The sequence below is a fragment of the Mesocricetus auratus genome, unplaced genomic scaffold (genome assembly GCF_017639785.1).
Source record: "Mesocricetus auratus isolate SY011 unplaced genomic scaffold, BCM_Maur_2.0 Super-Scaffold_100022, whole genome shotgun sequence".
Taxonomy (NCBI): domain Eukaryota; kingdom Metazoa; phylum Chordata; class Mammalia; order Rodentia; family Cricetidae; genus Mesocricetus; species Mesocricetus auratus.
The window spans coordinates 5041706-5059702 of NW_024429203.1; the positions used below are offsets into that span (position 1 = coordinate 5041706).

The 17997-nt window shown below is 42.8% G+C and overlaps 2 long non-coding RNA genes across 2 annotated transcripts; one reads left to right on the top strand and one right to left on the bottom strand.

The window, feature by feature from the left end:
- Positions 1–5049: 5049 nt before the first annotated feature.
- Positions 5050–9058, bottom strand: LOC106021815. Its single transcript, XR_001196969.3, has 3 exons — positions 8302–9058; positions 7781–8024; positions 5050–5729 (listed from the first exon to the last, which is right to left on the bottom strand). It is a non-coding gene; the product is annotated as an uncharacterized LOC106021815 (long non-coding RNA).
- Positions 9059–9260: 202 nt separating this feature from the next.
- LOC121133504 lies at positions 9261–17111 on the top strand. Its single transcript, XR_005870363.1, has 4 exons — positions 9261–9369; positions 9645–11386; positions 14159–14278; positions 16153–17111. It is a non-coding gene; the product is annotated as an uncharacterized LOC121133504 (long non-coding RNA).
- Positions 17112–17997: the final 886 nt, after the last annotated feature.

The window sequence follows — 17997 nt, forward strand, 5'->3', positions numbered from 1 at the left end:
GAGGCCCTGCTAGGGAAGTGTAAAGAAACTGGCAAGTCACTGGAACACTTAATCATACTGAAGTTGTTTTCAAGGGCAATGGCAGGTCACTGAAATAGGAGAACAAGCCTACCCAATACAGAAAGTGGGGTAAATTTTAGAAAAGCCTCACACACACACACACACACACACACACACACACACACACACACACACACACACAGACACACACACAGACACACACACACACACACACACACACTTCTGAAACTCTGTGTATGTCAAAGCATATTTAAAGGATCACAGTGGTCCTCAGACTGTCAGTTAGCCACAATTCACACAGGAAACTAGGTGCTGGAGTCAGCTCTAACAGATGCTGTCTGACTGGCATGAAGCTATGTTCCAAGCTTGTGGTTTTCCTCTGCAAACTTACAAAATCCACCACCTCATGTACAGTAGAACAATGAGTGCTGTAAACTGCATTAAATGCATCACCTCATAGTGCAATGGGCTCTGTACACTAGGTGAATTCCATCATCTCATGTACAATAGGGGTAAGGGTTCTATATGGCTTCTATAGACTGGGTGAAATTCATTGCTTCATATATAATAGGGCACTGGATCACCACTTTGTAAACAGTAATAATGAGACTGTAACATGGAAATCATTTTCATGTATTTAGACTTTGCCATTTTGTCACTTGCTTAGAATGCATATCAGGAAATGAAATTGCCATTTTATTTGACTAATTTTATGCCTCAAAAGGACTGTACCATGTGTCACATACAGCCTGACATTGTATCAGGAAGTCTTTGCCAAACACTTAGTAGGCTTTCAGCTTTCTTACATTCCCCTCTTGTAATGAGACTGGTGAGCTATGAACAGAAATGGCATGTATCTAAGATACCTAAGAGAGGAATATCTGTTCTGCCTATGAAGGCAACAACCAGAGCCATGCATTGAGATAATACCATGGGCCTATGAGTTACCAGATGGAGGAAAGACATAACAAACACTATTAAAATTGTTCACATAAATAAGACAAAAGCTGTGTGTCAAATTGCTGGGAGTTTTGAGTTACTTGTAGCAATAGCTTTTCTAGTTTTAGGCATACCAGTTGATAGTGAGACCAGCAGTAAACATGAATGTAATTCACCATATCTCTATAGCATTTGACACTGTCATTAAAAACTCTCATTTTAATGTATTAATGGGTGGTGTATTGTTCCTATTTCATTTAATCTTGCACTCTAAGATTGAATATTTTCCAAATTTATTAGCTATAGTTCCCACCTAAAGAAATATAAACTACTTTTTGATAATTGATGCTAATCAGCTTTGATATTTTATCTTTTTAGAAATAATATTTTATTAACTCTTTGAGAATTTCATGTATTGTATTTTGGTCATATTTAATGCCCTCCTCCAACTCCTTCCTTGCCCCCCCTCTCTACCATCACCTCCCTAGCCACCCAACTTCAAGTCTTTTATTCTCTGCACATTGATTAGTTGAGGGTTCCTGTGTATATTGCTATTAGAAGATTCTCTGGTGAGGGTTCAGAGATGCACTGTGCTACGTGTGTCTTAAGAGTCAGTTTAATACTATGTCTATTTTGTAGAACAATAGCACTGGCTTCTCCCCAGGGCCTGTTACCTGTCTTGTCATAGATGCTTGGCTCTGTTAGCAATTCCAGGAATGGATTAATCTCATGGAATGAGCCTTAGATTCATTCAGAAAGTAGTGGGTTGCCTATAGCACTCCCAGAAGAGAACTGTAATCATCATTCCTACATGGCAGGGAACCCCGAAAACTGCGATAATGACTGGCCTGACCGAAACATTTATTACTACTACTACTACTACTACTACTACTACTACTATCATTATTATTATTATTATCATTATTATTAAGTGCTTTTTTGTGGTACTGGATGTTGAACCCAGGGCCTCCTGCCCACCACACAGTTGCAACCCCAGCCCATATATTTTTTTAAACTTCAAGGGCATCTTTTGTATGAAGAAGAGATTAAACCTTTGTCAACAGAATTGAAAACTTGTCTGAACTTTTCTCTTTACTATGTTCATCATGTAAACAGCAGTTGGAACTTTTTACATAAAGTCAGTCATGCTTTCCATTTGGGACTCCTTTTGTTACTTTTAAACAAACCTCCATCCTTTTAAAATCCTGAAAATATTTAGTTAATAGTTTCTCAGCTCTTTTCTGTAACTTGACCTTACTCTGGTTTATGATCAAATGATGGTTCTAGCAGTAATTAACTGCAATATACTCATGTATTACCTGACACATTTGTAGGTAGGGGATTCCTCTTCCAAAAATAGACTCAGAAATAAACTTAAGTTTATATCACAAATCAATTTATGGAACACTGAATTAAACCTGAAAGACTATAGCTGTGACATCTATTCACTTCATGTGACTACTATTAAGCCATGCTGCAGAGTTTGAGCATCCTTCCTTAAGTATGATTTAATGGCAATGGCTGTCATCCCATTCTCGTTCGCTGCTTCAGAACGGACTTCCCTTTTCCTGGCTTAGTGCCTCTGTCACAGGAAATTCTTAACTAGTTTATCTTGCTCTCCATAAAAATATTCTGCATATATTTTACTGGACTTCATCGTGTCAACCTACCAATCAGAGTGTTTGTGATATTTGATCATCATTTAAGAAGTCTTGCCAGACATGGTGTCCAAAGCCTTTAACTGAAGCACTAAGGAGTCAGAAGCAATAGAGCTTTCTCTGAGTTCAAGGCCAACCTGGTCTACATAGTGAGTTCCAGGACAGTCAGGGCTACAAAGAGAGAACCTACCTGAAAAAAAAAGTCTTGCCATTGACCAAGTCATCTTTTATATCTCTGTATATATCATTCATAATGCTATTCATATTAATGAAGTATAAGAAAATACTAATTTAAACAATGCTATAAATTGAACTATGTATAATTAAGGGAGGGAGAATTTAATTTGTTTGCGCTCGGCTCTGTTCATTGTCAAGGCTCAGAGTTCATCCTGGAGTGAAAGGGGCACCTGTTATGGTGTCAGTATCTCATGGTACTTGGTGGAGAGCTGGGTCTGAGCTGACTGCACTAGATTTTAGCTGAGAGCCCACTTTGAGATCTGGCTCTGTACTAGCCCACAAATATCTATTACTGAGTGTTTTTCTGTAGTTCACACTCCCTTTATTGCTAGTGTGACTCAATGTCTTCCTTTAACGGTCTGTCTAGGTTTTAACTTCCACACTGCTCCCTCTGATTCAGGAGAGACACCTGTGACTCGAGCTGCGACCTTCAGACCATTGCTGTACCTGCTGGAGGGCAGCTGAGTGCCTCCCACTCACTCCCTTGGTGTGTGTTTCTAAACCTCCCCTGCTGTGTGCCACTTCCGCCTGAGGGTCCCTGCAGTTAGTTTAGCTGGCTGCTGATTGTAGCTGTTGCTTTCCGATATTGCCGTGAGGTGGAATAAGTCCAGCATTAATTTTTACTAATATCTTAAACTTTCTTTTGTTGATAACAACAAAATAGATTTATTTGTAGATTTCATGAAAACAGCAGCTCTCCTCTTACAATAACAAAAATAAAAATTACTGAGGCAGGATAGCTGAGATTTTAAGATATTATTTGTAAGTCTCATAGTAGCAAAAGGAAAATGTCTGCGTCAGTGGCCCTGCCGCAGCCGGGCCTGTGATGATGTCCGTGGCTCACGTTACCAGGAAAGGCCATGTGTATGTCACCGTCTCAGGTGCCAGCTGAAGCATAGCCAAGGGTCTGGCTGCCACTCACCAGCAGTTACACATGTGAGAGCTGGCCCTGCCCCTCACTGACTTCATGGAGGCTGTGGTGAGCACATGGGAGAGCTGGCGGGCTGACCAACTCAGCTGCCACCCGGGCCCAGATTCAGGGCCTTGAGTTGGCACGCCTCAACATCTACTCCATCTACGAGCTGCTGGAGCTGGCGAAGGCTATAGGGAACCATAGCCTCGGGATCTCCATAGTTCAAGGCAATAACAGGATGTCCTAGAGCAGTCCTGGTGAGAGAGGGTTCAATATTGATGGTTAGCAGAAGCCAGAGGCCTTGGACCAGACCAACAACATGTTGCAATGAACATTTGTAAGTTGAATGGGTAAACGGGATATACTGTGTGACACACCACAGCTTCCAATGCCACCACAACAAAAAAAATATTTGATGGGGACGAGGGAAAGGTGGAAGGGAGAAGTGGGACATTCACAGCCAAGACAGGCGTGACAGGAGGGACAGAAGGCTGCCCAGAAAGGTGAGGCACTCTTTCGTTTTTCTTTTCTTTTTAATTTCTTTTCCTTATGGGGGGAGATTACATGGGTAGGTGTCAGATATGGAAGGACTGGAAAATGTGTGGGACTGGGGTGCATGATATGAAATTACCAAAATAAAATAATTAAAAATTACATTGAAAATAATACTAAAGCTATTGGAGCCAAGGGCCTTGTACAGAACACTCCACCAGCAGATCCCAACACTCATTTCTTTTTTCAAATGCACTTGAAACATGCTCTAAAACAGGCCAAATAGCACATGTTAGGCCACAATGCAATACACTCTAAAAGACTGAAATCACACAAAAAAACTGGTCCAGTCACAATGGAAGCTAGAAATCAACAACAGAAGGAAAACTGGAAAATCCATAAATCTGCAGAATCTTAAAATATTCCTCAACAACCAGTGGGCAAAAGACCAAATCATAAGGGAGAGAGAGAAATTTCCTGTAACAAATGAAAATGAAGCACAGTATGCTAAAACAACAGATCCTGGCAAAAGCAGTGCTGGTTACAAAATACAGAACTGCAAATTCATTAAGAGGAAGGTGAGGGGCTGGAGAAACGGCTCAGCAGTTAAGAGCACTGGCTGCTCCTGCAAAATGGCCTGGGTTCTATTCTCACACTACCCACATGGTAGTTCACAGCCACTGAAACCCCAGGCCCAGGGATCCAATGCCCTCTTCTGACTTCCTTGGGTACCAGGCATACACATGGTGCACAGACATACATGCAGACAAAATACTTATATGCACTAAATAAGTTTTTAATTATTTCTTTTACTTTTTGAAATATAATTCCAACACTTCTCCCTTTCCTTTCTTCCCTCCAAACCCTCTCACAAAGCCCCCTTGCTCTTTTGTCAAACACATGGCCTCTATTTCATTAATTGCTATTATGCACGTGCATGTGTGTGTACATGCATATATTCCTAAATACATAAGCACGACCTGCTCAGTATGTATACTGTTACTTGTATTTATGCTTTCAGGGATAACCACTTGGTACTGGATGAGCAAGTGTGCTCTTCCCTGGAGAAGACTGTGTCTCCCACTCTCAGCACTCCTTGGTTGGCGATCGTTCTCTCTGTAGGGCTGAGGCCTCACGGGCTTCCCCAGCCCCATCCACATTATCATGTCTACTGGCATTGTCCTTCTTCAGTCATGGTTAGGCAGCACTGTGGTGAGACTTTATGGATGTAACTTCTGACATTCCTAGGAGATACGATCTTGCATCAAACTCCTGAACCCTCTGACTCCCAAATCTTTCTGCCTCCTGATCTTCAGTGATCCCTGAGCCTTAGCTGAAGAAATTATGTTGTAGATGTTTCCATCAGGACTGGGTTCCACAACTTTGTGTTTTGGTTGGTAGTGTTTTTCTACAATGGTCTCTTGTTGCAAAGAGAAATTTCCTTGATGAGAGATGAAGACTGCATTTTTCTGTGGGTATAAGAGCAAATATTTAGATTATAGTTAGTTAGGGATTGTGCTTGTTTTGTAAAGTGGCAATTGTAGATTCTCCTCCAAGATCCATGATTTCATACAATGACGGGGGGGGGGGTTCTGTTTATTCACAAGATGGATAAACAGAGAAAGGGAGAGAGTAAAATAACAGTAAAGATTCCTAAAAAAAATCATGGGGAACCATACCACTAACTACCTAAAAGTGTCTATAGTTCATATAAGTCAATATATAGTACACATAAGTAGATACAGATAATATTTTTAATGAAAATTTCCTATCTGGGCTAACAATGCTCCCTCTAAAATACAAAGATAGTATAATAAAAACCACAACAGCAGGCATGAGAAACCCTCTTTTGAGTTTTTGGTCAATAACAGGCTACTGCTGTTAGCCTTGGTGGCTCCTCAGAGGTGGAAGCTAAGTCCCTATTGATGAAGACACCGCACACTTCACCACAACACGCTCTTCAGACACAGGAACCAGAGACCTCTGAGCTGGAACTGAATTGAAAGCCTCCTCCCTGAGGACTGGAGTTCATGATATCAGAAGGTGCCCTAAGGATGCAGAAATGACACACATGCCTTGGTGGTAACCAACAGCTCTCTCGTTGGACCTAAGGTTCACTCAATAAGAGGAAAACCATGCCTGCTACCAAAAACAAACAAACAAAAAATCACTTTTAAAGGATCTGAATGCCATAGTACTTGTTCTGTTAAGAACAAGTACTAGGGGCACAGCTCAGTGTGCCCCTAGTACTACCAAAAACAAACAAACAAAAAATCACTTTTAAAGGATCTGAATGCCTAGTACTTGTTCTGTTAAGAACAAGTACTAGGGGCACAGCTCAGTGTTAGAGTGCTAAAGTGCTTCTAGTACCAACAACACCTGAGCTGGATCCTGAGCTACTCAAAGGAGGAGGAGGCGACAGGACAAGGATCTCAAAGCAAAAGCCAGTCTTTATGAAGTAAAGAACTGGAAACAGAAGCACAAGGAAACTTAGAAAAAAGACAAAGAGAAAAAGAACAATTCTATCAAAGGCAAACACTAGAAGGAGAAAGTAAAAATTCAAGCAGTGAGAATCAAATAGTTATCCATGGCTTATTAAATTAAAATCCTAGCACCAAGGATAGGCTAACATCCTACAAGTTACTGGGCAGAGAGACCCCTCAGGCTCCCCTCTCAAATGTAGTCAACTGCCACAGCTAGACTGTAAGGCTTTATGCTGAAGACAACACACATTTTGGTCACAGAATAGGACATAAAGAAATCAAGCTGGAACTGAGCTGGGTGCGTGCCTTAGAGTGCCAAGAGGTTCTTTGCAGACTGCTGAGTAGAGAATTGTGATCAGCCATCTTACAATATGGACCCTGGGAGCTACACTAGAGACCAGTCAGGAAAGGAAAGCGCAAATTGGTCTTGATAAGTTCAAAATTTTAAAAGGACACAGAATTGGGTGGGTAAAATGAATATGGTCAAAATATGTTGTGTAAAATTATCAAAGAACTGACAAAACTTTTTTTAAAGAAAGAATACAGTTTGGGGCTGGAGAGATGGCTCAGGGGTAAAGCACACTGTGTGCTCTTCCAGAGGACCTGGGTTCAATTCTCAGCACCCACCTGGCAGCTCACAACTGTCTGTAGCTCCTGTTTCTGGGGATCTGACACCCTCATACATATATGCATGCAAGCAAAACACCAATGCACATAAAATAATTATTAAAAAAAGAAAGAACACGGTTTAACATCTTATAGTTCCATGGGTCAGAAATCGGGGCTGAGTCTCACAGATGTTTGCAGATTGATGTCCTTCAGGAGTCCCCAGGGAGAAGACAGGCCCTTGCTTCTCCCAGCTTGCAAAGGCTGCCTTCTTCCTTTGGCAGATGGTCTCTTCCTTCATCTTCAAAGCTAGCAGTGTGTCACACTTTCAAAGATCACTTCCTGGCTATCTGCGGCAGTCTCTTCTCATCACACTAAGCCCATGCAGTTAATCCAGGACCATCTACCCAGCTCAAGGTCCTTCAACATACCTACAAAGTCCACTTGGCTGTGGAACAAAATGCAGTCACTTCTTTCTTTGGGGGTCTTGCTCTTCTGTCACACTCAGGCTTCTGGTCACCACATGTGCCGGGCATCATGGACGGGAGAACACTCCCATCATTGAAGGAAGGTCAGTTAGACAGTGCTCATCTAGAGGTTACGAATAAGACACATTTCTTGTGTCTCATTTCTTCCTCTAGAAAAACGTATGTCGTAGCAGGAACCAATGTAATGCTGCAAAGAGGCAAGGAATTAACAATAATATAGTGGGCATCTTCCTATCTCACAGAAAGAATAAAAGCTGGGCCTGTGCATGTAACTCAGTTGGTAGAACGTTTTCTCAGCATGCAAGAAGTCCTGCATTTGGTCCCCAGAACCACATAAACCAAGCATGATAGAACGCGTTTGTAACTCAGAGGTGGAAACAGAAGAATAAGAAGTTCAGCCTGGCTGCACGAGACCCTATCTAAGAACAGGCAAATTAACTTTATATTGCAAAACATAGGGTTACCTTTCATCTGCACATGAACACTGCCCAAGAGCCACTGACACAGCTCACTGTCATGTACCAGACCGAAGATGCCTACTGTCTGCCCTGGATGCTGCAGTAAGCAGACTGTGGCTCACACAAATTAAGAAACATGGCCTCTGATGATAAGAAAAATGGGGAGAAGCCAAAGATTGGTGGGGGGAATGATTTCAGGGGCTTTAGTGAAAACGCAGGTGTTGTAGAATATTTGTTGAGGAAGTCTTGCATTCCTTTATGCTGTGAAATATCTGTATAAAGACACCAACCTAACGAATCCCCCTTGCAGAATATATTTGTTCTATAAGCTCTGGTCTTGTATTGTATGCTATCACAGTGGTGGTTAATATTTAAGGGAATTAGTTCTCATCCAGTTTACATAACTGGCGATGTCAATGACACTGGAAGCAAGAACCCTGTTACTATAAAACACTGGAAGTTAAGAAAGCTCCACTGATGGCATATTAAAACATGTAACAAGGTCTGAAGCTACTGTGAATTTTTTTCTTATCATTTTGAGTAACACGGAAGCCCTGTCAAACAAAGGATAAAAAAATAGTCAGAAAGCTTCCGTTGTCCTGGGGATTTTTAGGCAGAAAGGGCAGGCAAGTCCTGAAGCAGGCACTCTGTGTACATGAGTGGACTGCACTTCTGCTAGCGCCCTGGACTGACAACAAAGCCAATTTCTTAAAAGGTGGAAGAAAGGCTCGGAAGCACAGCTCAGTCCCGGAAGCACAGCTCAGTCCCCGCCTGGAAGCACAGCTCAGTCCCGGAAGCACAGCTCAGTCCCGGAAGCACAGCTCAGTCCCGGAAGCACAGCTCAGTCCCGGAAGCACAGCTCAGTCCCCGCCTGGAAGCACAGCTCAGTCCCGGAAGCACAGCTCAGTCCCGGAAGCACAGCTCAGTCCCCGCCTGGAAGCACAGCTCAGTCCCAGCCTCAGCACTTTGTGCTCTCTCAAATGACTTTCCTCTGTCTCTAAACTTTCAAATTTTGGCCAAACTCAGGAGTCAAACATGCCAGGATTCTGTGGACAAGGCATCCTTTTTATCAAGGTACTGGGAAGTCCATATAACATGTCCAGTAAATTGGAATTGCTTTGCCAATGCGACTGGATCAATTGATGACTCTCAGGGAACAAACATCCTCTTCAATTCTTTCTCTCCTCTTTCTCCTGAACTCACTCCCCTCCTCCAATCCCCAACCCCCAGCATTGCCTCACTCTCCTGGAACCTCTGACTCAGCTGTATAAATAGCAGGAAAAGTAATTAGGAGCAGGGAGGTCAAAATCTCCAAATGCCCCTCTGACAATTTGCTCTTTTCCCACCAGGACTCGGCGTCTTGCTTTCCTAGTTGGAGCAATGTCTGCAAGTCCAAGTCATCCAGGGAGTGAAAAAATAGTTCAAGAGAGGCATCTGGTTCTGTCAGGAACTCTGATCTGAGTGCCACACTGGGAGGAAAAGTGTGGTCAGAGCTGCTTGCCTTCCGTGCTGCAGAGATCGCTGGAGAGCCTGAGCATCCAGGGCTCTCTTCAGGCTTCCGCCAGCAATGCCTGCTCCACCTGGCCCAGGAAGCCTCATGCCCCAACACCTGGGATGTGTTTAATGACCTCACAGCTCATCAAGCGTCCATGGTAGGCACTTTCCCCAGCACGAACTCATGTAAGCACAGTATCCCACACAGAAGATGCTAGCGCCATCCTCTTTTGTAGATGAAGAAACACAGAAAGGTGGTGTGATACCTGACCTCAGTAAGAGGTAGGACTGTCTACACTCCAAAACCACCTAACTGCTCTCAAACCCAGTTCAGTCTCCTCTTCTAGAGATGGCAACCCCAAGTTAGTTCCATTGACCCTCCAAAGGTCAGGTGTGATGTTTGTGCTACAGCAGTGGCCTGACCCAGGTGAAATGATTTGAGTGACAAGGCATAGGTCAGCTCAGATAGGCACCTCTGAGGTATCAGGCAACATAGTGAGCGATGACTGGAACGGATTCTCAGACACATGCAAGTACTCTTTGCAATTGCCCCCTCCCCCCGCCAAAAAAATGGGCCTATGGAGGGAAATTCTTCTGAGGACTGGGACTCTTACAGATAAGGTGATGGAAGCATGTAGTCTTCAATGAGTAGCTCAATGCAGACTACTCTCTGTATTCATTTAGTATCCAGGACATCCTGATGCTGGAAAATTCCGGCTTTGGTATTAAGTAGGGGCTGAAAATATAAATGGCAAAGAATATGTGTCTCTGGATTAAATCACTGGTCGGCTTTTACTATCACAACACTCTAGTTAAGAAATGACACAAACATAGTATGGAGGAGAATGTGCTACAAGAACCACCCTTCTCCTAAGGATGACACCAGGCACCCATTCACACCACTGCTCCTTGGCTCTGTCACATTCTCAGCCCCTTTGACTTTGTCCTTGGCTCTTGTTCTTATCTCTTGTGGGGTCCCCTGCCCCTGGCCCTCCCTCTGCACTCCAGATGGCGCCATCAGTTCCAGTACCGAGGCTCTATGTGGAAGTCTCCATCCTACTACCCACCGTTGCTCTGACCCAGTGCCCTCACCTTTGCAAAAGCTGGAGGCAAGGAGAGTAAGATAGATCAGCATTTCGGAATCTGCTTTGTGCATTGGCCTTGCTGCCCACTGTAGCTCCTGACACCCGCCACTGAATCCTTGAATTCTGGAGAAGTCGGTGTCATCTCCAGCGTAAAGACAGAACTATGCCAAAGAGGCAGATCTGCCTTCATGTGCCATTTCCACTTGCCAAAACAGTAGTTCACGAGTCTCCGTCAAAGAGTTGACATGCCATCTCTGAGTAACAGCAGAACCAAGTGAGATTCACAAAGCCACTAGAATAAGAGCAGAGGACTCTTAGCTGCTGCTAAAAAAATGCTTTGTCCTCCGTGACTCTGAGAAGCGGCTGACATTCAGGGGCAGGCCTAGGGAGCCTGCCATGGGAATGCACTTACCATATGGCATGCCTGGAGAGGGGAAACCTGTAGGGCAATGCGGATCCTGTGGACCTGGCATCATGCAGGGCACATCTATCCCAGGAAACTTCAATCAAGGGTAAAACAATTTCATTTTGATCCCATGGTAATTAGTTTAAGTTTAGCATCAGTCATTGACCTTCTTTCTTTAAGATTTATTATTAGTTTTAAAATTATGTGTATATGTGTATGTGCATGTGTGGTTTTGTGTACATGTGAATGCAGGTGTTCAAAGAGTCCAGGAGAGGGTTCAAATCCTCTGGAGCTGGAGTTACAAGCAGTTCGTAAGCTGCCTGACATGGGTGCTGGGACTATACACAGGTCCCCCACAAAATCAGTACAAGCTTGCAACCACTGATGCATCTCTCCAAATCCCTGATCCACGTTCTTAAATATTTGCATCATCTCATGTTTCATGGAATCATTTTCAATAATTATATTCTAGGATACCTCATTATGAGTCACGTCAGTGACAATGTTTGTAAAATATTTATTAGCAGCATTAGAAATTATTGATTTCCTTTTCAGATGAAGTAAATTAACATAATGAATTCTAAACAGCTAATAGCTAAATAGTCTGTGCTTGCCAAGTTCTAAGAACTCTAATAAAATGACTGTCACACTGCAATGTACGCAGACATTAAACTATCCTGTGATGAGAGGAAGACCACCATCTCAAGAACCCCAAACCCATTTTCATGTCCTGTGTGTATGTTGGGGGAAAGGCTTCTCTCGCCTGCTAAGTAGGAATGGAGGAAGCTAAGTGGGCTCCATATAGGTGACCTTCCTTGTTGCAAGTGCCAGCCAGCACATTTCTTCTTCTTGCTACAGACAAGAAAACATCCACAAGGTGAACACAACCTTGGAAATTATGAAGTCATTTGAGCCATGGAAGCTTCCATGATTCCGAAGTCTAAGCATTTGTTAACAGACTTTAAACTTCCCCCAAAGAGCAGCCAGCAGCTCTTGGTGTGTGGCACCCAGGCAATATAGGATGCCTCTGTTGTCCCATTCCTGCTACGCTGCATTATCATGTTACCTTAGAAAGCGGAGGTACCCAGTGCCTTCAGGGTTAGGGAGCCCTCGTTTCTGGGCATGTTGACACAGATTCCAAATTACTTGTATAATAGAGCCTTTGTGGGCAAAGCATGATACTGCTGAGTGGAAGAAATCCAAAGATAACCTTGCAGTGATAACACACAGAGAAGTGGAGATGGGGACTCAAAGACCATTACATCCCAGTATCCGACTGGAGTCACAACCATGCCTGGAATTTCCCTTATAGATCAAGCTATAGGACTTAACTCAAAATCTTGTAGCATTTGAATGTCTGCTCATCCAAGGGATATGAAAGCTATTATACCTCCAGCCTTTTCCATGTGGCTAAATGAAAATATACTGAGCATTTCTACTATAAATCATGTACATATAGCTAAAGGTTTGCGTCTGAACTAATGTCATCATTTTCACCGCCATCATCATGATCATCATCATCCTTAAGAAGCATTCATCACCCAAACTATTTGTGTATTAGAAAGGCCAGGCCACCCCTTGATAGTCCTGGCTTTGAACTCTAATATACTTTTTCAATTATATTAACTTAATTTTCTATACAGGACGAAAAGTCTCTGCTAAATGTAGACTAGAGGAATTATCACCTCACCATCTGGAAGAGCTGTTACCTCACAACTAATTCCCTCTCTTTTCTATACATCTAGACATTTACTTTTCTATATAGCTGACTTTGCTCTAAAAATACCTAATCACTAAAAGATCCTTCTGTATCTATTCTTACTGAATATATTTGCCCATGAAACATTTCAATTCTAAGTTTTTATATAGTAATGGATTAAAAGAGCACTTACTGCTCTTCTCTAGGACCTATGTTTGGTTCCCAGCACCCATATCGAGCAGCTCACAACCACCTGTAAATCCAGTTCCAGGGGCTCTGATTTCCTCTCCAGATTCCATGGATACTTCACCTCTACAAAGACATGCACACATATGATGCACATAAACTTTTACAGGCACACATGCATACACATAGGTAAAAGTAAATAAACCATTTAAAATATTTCTGTAGTTTAAAAAAACTTGATATTCCTTCCTGTCATCTGATTCTTTCTCTTAAGGTACATCAATATATTTCTTTTATTATTTTTATTTTATGTGCATTGGTATTTTGTCTGTATGTATGTCTGTGTGAGAGTGTCAGATATCCTGGAAAAGGAGTTATAGGCAATGGTGAGCTGCCATGTGGGTGATAAGAATTAAACCCAGGTCCTCTGGAAGAACAGCCAGTGCTCCTAACCACTAAGCCATCTCCCATCTTACTCTTACTCTACATCAATATATTTCTTTACCTATGAAAGAGGGATAATAATAAATCAAATGGAACTTGAAAGAATTCAGTGAGAAAATGTACATTTATCAGGCACTGAAAATCTGAGCTGTTGTAAGAAAATTTGAAAAAAAAATCACACACCAAAGTTAACCAGACTCAAAGACTATGAAAGTCAACAAACTATTGCAGAAAAACAATTGGGATCAGAAGCTGTGGGACTTCACACTAGATTTTATACTTTCACTATCAGATATACTTTTATGCAATTACCCAGCACCACAAACAAAAAGTCCATGACATAGTTAAAACTAGAAAAATAATAAGCTTTTTTTCTAAAGGGAGAAATGTGGAGTATGGAAACGAGGTCATCAACACTGTGGGTGTCATAGAGAGAGAATGAGATCACAACATTATATTAAGGATATTAGTTTTTAGACAGTGTTTCAGTTTGTAGCCTGCACTGTCCTCAGACTCTTTGCTTCAGCCTCCTGAGTGTTGTGATTACAGGCATGAACCCCCAAATCCAGTTTAAGAAGATACACTTTTGAAAGACGTTCTCTAGGAGAAAGAGAAGGCTCAACTCTGAAGAAAAAAAGGGTTACCATGCATTAACTTATATACATAAAGGTAAGTCTATGCCTATGTAATGAAAAGATATTTTAATACCAGCAATAAGTTGTTAAATCTTTAGATATTTTTTGTATTTATTTACTTAGTTATTGGTTTTTCCAGACATGGTTTCTCTGTGTAGCCGTAGCTGTCCTAGAACCAGCTCTTGTAGACGATGCTGGCCTCAAACTCACAGAGATCAACCTGCCTCTGCCTCCCGAGTGCTGGGATTAAAGTCATGAACCACCACTGCCTAGTAAATTGTTAAATCTTGCACACAGCTGAGTAACATGCAAATAACTGAGTAATCAGGCTAGTCTCAGATAGCTGTGCAACACTAGAAGCCTGAAGAGGAAACAAGCAATAGTTCACAAATATAGTATTCAGACCAGCATCCTTGTGTAGAACACAGCTCAGAGACCTTCTTGCTGCAGAGCACCCAAGCACCCTAAGCAGAACACACTGCTTAACTGTAGGAAGAAGTTTCTGTCCTACCAGCAACTCCCAAATAAACACACTGAGACTTAATATTACTTATAAATGCTCAGGCTTATTACTAAGTAGCTCTTATATTTTAAGTTAACCCATATTTCTTATTTATGATCTGCCATACGGTGGTACCTTTATTAGCATGGCATGTTCATGTCCTGCTCCCTGTGTCTAGCTGGCATCTCCCTGACTCTGCCCTTCTCCCTCCCAAGTTTGGTCCCCCCTCCTATGCTTCCTGCCTGGCTACTTGACAGTCAGTGTTTCATTAAACCAATCCAAGTGACAAACCTTTACAGTGTGCAAAAGGACTACTCCACAGCAGTTAACAGCTACAAGCATTCTCCCTTCCCTCAGCTGGGGACCAGAGCCAGGCCTCCATTTGCAGTGTGTGCTGAAGGTGGGTTCTACAAAGCTCACACTCAGCTTTGATGAAGTTCCTATTTCTTTTCCACAGTGAGGGACATGTTTCTCATTCCACATTTTTTTACTTTATTTTTTTCTGCTTACTTTTATTTTTTAATTTAAGTGAATTTGCTCAATTAACCAAATCATTGGGTCCATTGGGAAAACTGAGGGGCAGATACTTTCTCATGGCATTCTCCTTCAAGAACTGTATATTTCCTTCACTAAATGTGCATGAAAACCGAAGAAACAATATGAGCTTGACTATACAAAAAAAATCCAGATATATGGCAATATAGTCTCAGTAATTATTCAAAAATGGCAAGATATTGAAATTATGTTTCCTTTTTACTTTTAATACATTTTCTAAATAGCATACCCAATAATCAGGAAAAGCCAGGCTTTTGAAGACCATAACTAAAACTGTATAAAAACTATCTTTAATTAAAAATGATCAGCTGATAAGGCCTCAGATGTGCTGGCAAACATCTCTTGGGTGGGGCACTATGAAGCCTGAATTCATTTCCTTCCCTCTCCATTTATGAATTTTCCCTAGTGAACATAAAGAAATTATCAATAGTAACATTAAATAACAGAAATTCAGTACACGGCTTTTCCCTTCTTCATGTATGTTAAGAACATCAAGGATGGGGAAGATATGGTGAAGACGGCAGCATTTTCCAGGGTTTCCCACAAACCCCACACCACACAGAGGACAGGCGCACACACCTGGCTCAGCATCCTCACTGAGCCTGGGTGATCCCCACCCATTTAGCAGCTCCCTGGGCCTATGCTCTTCTGTTTGGTCATAAGGTGAGGACAAAGTCTTAGGATTAATCTCACTGTCACTCTTGTTGTAGCTCTTCCTCTCACCGTGTGTGTGTGTGTGTGTGTGTGTGTGTGTGTGTGTGTGTGTGTGTGTGTGTGTGTGTGGACTTTTTTGATAGGTAGTTTTGAAATGTTATTTCAGGCTGACCTCTAAGTGCCGGGATTATTTGTAGATTATCACTGGGCATCCTTGAAGTCACAAACCACGAGGACCTCCGAGGACCCAGCAGCTGCTCCCTTCCACCAAGGTCAAGAGAACTTGAAGAGGTGAGGAGGTCAGTACTGGAGACCATGACTGATTTCCTGAGATGGGAATGGCAAGCTCACAGACAGAGGGTGAGACATGAGCCAAAAAGAATGGTTCTGGTCCTGTTGGGGCGGGGAATAGATGAGTGGGGCACACCCAACAAGAGGCACGTGAGCTGAGGATAGGCCGTTCATTACCACCCACATCTGTTCTGCATCAGGACCAACCTCCTGGGCTCAGCATCTGCTTCCCCTGTGGGTAATCTTGCCAATAACCCAAGAGGATCCCAGCTGGTCTGCTCAGAACACAGGGACCAAAACCCCCATGTTCCATGCTGACCCAAAGGGAAAGTCCATTCTTGGCAGAAGACTGAAGAAGCCCTTACTAGAAACAGAGCATTATCATGCCAGACACGTCAGGACAAGTTTAACAACATGATCTGAAGCCCCAGTCGGCTCCTGCTAGACAGTGGCCTGTCAGGATACTGGGTTTTCTTTCTACTTAGGAACCCTGGGCAGCAGGTAGAACACAACTGCAGCTTCTTCTGGTGCTGGGAACCAACATGAGTCAAAGTTGGCAATGTTTTGCAATGTCATTTTCCACATCTGTGAAATGGGCATGTTGCTGTCTCAGTACTGAAGTAGTTTCACACTGCAGACTCCCCAGTAGCACTTCGTAGCTGTCTGAAACCACTGATAATGAAAAGAAGCAATTGCCAAGCTCAGGGCTGAAGGCTCAAGAAAGTAAATGCTGCGGTTACTGATGGCTGATTGGTGGGAAATGTTCTTCCGTGCACATGTTTGGCTAATGAATAAAACACTTATTGACTGATTGGCCAGACAGGAAGTGACATAGCTTGGCAGAATTAGGATATAAGCAGGGACAACCAGGAAATCGCTCTCTTCTCTTCTCTGTGGAGATGCTGAGCAGCAATCATGTATCAGGCAAAGGAGTTGCAGGTCCAACATCCCCCAGTAAGCCAAGACCATGTGGAAATACATAGATTGATAGAAATAGACTAGAAATTAAGACAGAGCTAGCCAATAAGAAGCCCAAGCCAACGACCAATGGCCAACAGTTTCATAATTAATATAGCATCCGTGTGATTCTTTGGGGCTCCAGGCAGCTGGGACCAGGCTGGCAGGAAAGAATGCCCATAACAGCTGGGAAAGACTAAGAAGCCATGGGGACACGGATTAGGCCACTACAATGTGAGGAGGACATTACAGGTGGCACAGCTGTCCTGGGAAGCCATCTAGTTCTACAAGAAATGATTTGAAAGTGCAAACCTATGCCTCTGGTTAAATCCTCTGCCACCCCAGTTAAAGTTCTAGTGAAATTTCCGAACTTCTGATCATGCCAATTTTCAGCCCTGACTATAGATGCTCAGGTCATTCTTTTGCTTTGTGGTCAATAATGCTTAGCTCTCTGGCAGACTAGCCTGGCACCAGCAATTTTAGGTAAGGATTTTGGACTTTGGATGTGGTTGTGAAACATTGGTGTGACCCAACCACCTCTCCAGCTTTGGTAGAAATAATGTTTGTTTGTGAGTAGTTTATACGAGGCTTTGGTATCCCTAGTGTGGGACTGTTTGGTAGATTAGAGCCAGGCAGCCAGATCTCAGGCCGTTTGTTCTGTTCCCATTCTCTGTGCTTGGCCCTGAAAATGGACAGGGCACATTGCAGACCCAGAGTACCTTTCCCTTGAGGGGTCTGTGAGAAAGAAAAGTGGCCAGGTCTCCCAGAGGACATGTGTAGGCTCACTACAGGGG